This window comes from Neopelma chrysocephalum, unplaced genomic scaffold (genome assembly GCF_003984885.1).
Source record: "Neopelma chrysocephalum unplaced genomic scaffold, ASM398488v2 Primary Assembly neopelma1_185582, whole genome shotgun sequence".
NCBI lineage: Eukaryota > Metazoa > Chordata > Aves > Passeriformes > Pipridae > Neopelma > Neopelma chrysocephalum.
The window spans coordinates 1-2380 of NW_020938724.1; the positions used below are offsets into that span (position 1 = coordinate 1).

Consider the following 2380-nt stretch of genomic DNA (forward strand, 5'->3'; position numbering starts at 1 on the left):
TGGGCTCCATCCCAGGCCATCCCTGGTGACATTCCCTGTCCTGGGCCAGGTGGACCTGAACGAGGAGGAGACCATCCTCATCATCCGCCGCCTGCACAAGGTGCTCCGGCCCTTCCTGCTCCGGCGCCTCAAGAAGGAGGTGGAGGCTCAGCTCCCGGAAAAGGTGACAATGGGGGGGTCCTTCCTGCTGGGATACACCCTGGGATACACCCAGGGGGTCCTTCCTGCCCTTCCCCATCCTGGAATATGCACATGGAGTTTCATTCCCCTCTGGAATGGTTGTTGGGTTGGGTTGAGGAGGTGTTTGGGTCAATCCCTCTGGGAATTGGGGGTTCTCTGAGCACAGGGATCCCACATTTTGGGGTCCATCCTGCTCTTCCCCATCCCGGGATACACCTGGGGGGGTTCCATGCCCGGAATATCCACACGTGGAGTTTTGGTTCCACTGCAGGATCTCAGCTGGGCAGGGATGATCCCCCCGGGATCCAGGGGGACTCTGGGGGTCCAGGGGTGACTCTGGGGGTCTGGGGGTGTCTCTGGGGGTGCTGGGGGAGCTCTGGGGATCCAGGGATGGCTCTGGGGGTCCTGGGGTGTCTCTGGGGGTCTGGGGGTGTCTCTGGGGGTCAGGGGTGTCTCTGGGGGTCCAGGGGTGACTCTGGGGCTCCGGGGGTGACTCTGGGGATCCAGGTGTGACTCTGGGGTCCTGGGGTGTCTCTGGGTGTCCTGGGGTGTCTCTGGGGGTCCTGGGGGAGCTCTGGGGATCCAGGGATGGCTCTGGGGGTCCTGGGGGAGCTCTGGGGGTCTGGGGGTGTCTCTGGGTGTCTGTGGGTGTCTCTGGGTGTCCAGGGGTGTCTCTGGGGGTCCTGGGGTGTCTCTGGGGGTCCAGGTCTGACCCCTGTGGGGTCCTGGCAGGTGGAGTACGTGATCAAGTGTGACATGTCGGCCCTGCAGCGGGTCCTGTACCGGCACATGCAGGCCAAGGGGGTCCTGCTCACCGACGGATCCGAGAAGGACAAGAAGGTCTGGAGTTGGGATTTGGGAATTCCAAGGGAGGGAGGGTGGCCGGGGTGGGTCCGGGCCCCGTTTTGGGCACGTTAATGTGTCGCCATTAATGGCACTGGAGGGGTTGGAGGTGGCACTGGAGGGGTTGGGAGTGGCCCTGGAGGAGTTGGAGGTGGCCCTGGAGCTGTGGGATGGGACTTGGTGTCACCTTTAATGACTCTGGAGGGGTTGGAAGTGGCCCTGGAGGGGTTGGAAATGGCCCTCGATCAGCTGGAAGTGGCCCTGGAGGGGTTGGAAGTGTCCCTGGAGCTGTGGGATGTGCTCCCGGAGCAGTTGGAAGTGTCCCTGGAGGGGTTGGAAGTGGCCCTGGATCAGTTGGAAGTGGCCCTGGAGGGGTTGGAAGTGGCCCTGGAGCTGTGGGATGTGCTCCTGGAGCTGTGGAACGTGGTCCTGGAGGGGTTGGAAGTGTCCCTGGAGCCCCTTCGTAAGCAAAGGAAGGGGGGTGGGCTGAGCTTAAAACCCTTTGATTGTCTCTGAGCCTCCAGTGGGGGCTCCCAGGGAATTCCTGGGAATGCTGGGAGGGAGAATCCGCCCCCATCCCAGATTTTAACCCGCCCTGGGCCCTTCCCTGCAGGGCAAAGGCGGCACCAAGACCCTGATGAACACGATCATGCAGCTGAGGAAGATCTGCAACCACCCCTACATGTTCCAGCACATCGAGGTGGGGCCTCCCCAGGACAGGGAGAGACCAGGACAGGGATAAAAACATCCTGGGATGGAACAAAACAGGGATAAACCAACCTGGGATGGACCAGAACAGGGATAAACCAACCTGGGATGGACCAAAACAGGGATAAACCAACCTGGGATAGAGCAAAACAGGGATAAACCAAGCTGGGATGGACCAGAACAGGGATGGACCCAGCTGGGGCCTAAACCCAACCCAACGGGGCTAAACCTGATGGGGTTGGACCAAACTGGGGCTAAACCAAATAGAGATGAACCAAACTGGAGTTAAACCCCACCCAATGTGGCTAAACCTGATGGGGATGGACCAAACCAGGACTAAACCTGATGGGGATGAGCCAAACTGGGGCTAAACCCGACCCAACGGGGCTAAACCCCATGGGGATGGACCAAACTGGAGTTAAACCCCACCCGATGTGGCTAAACCTGATGGGGATGAACCAAACCAGGACTAAACCTGATGGGGATGAGCCAAACTGGAGCTAAACCCAACCCAACAGGGCTAAACCTGATGGGGATGAACCAAACCAGGACTAAACCCAACAGGGATGAGCCAAACCAGGACTAAACCCAATGGGGATGAACCAAACCAGGACTAAACCTGACGGGGATGAACCAAACCAGGACTAAA

General features: G+C 59.7%; 1 long non-coding RNA gene across 1 annotated transcript; it reads left to right on the top strand.

Moving 5' to 3' along the window:
- Positions 1-53: 53 nt before the first annotated feature.
- On the top strand, positions 54-1907 carry LOC113962852. Its single transcript, XR_003532602.1, has 3 exons — positions 54-163; positions 913-1020; positions 1637-1907. It is a non-coding gene; the product is annotated as an uncharacterized LOC113962852 (long non-coding RNA).
- The last annotated feature ends 473 nt before the right edge of the window (positions 1908-2380 follow it).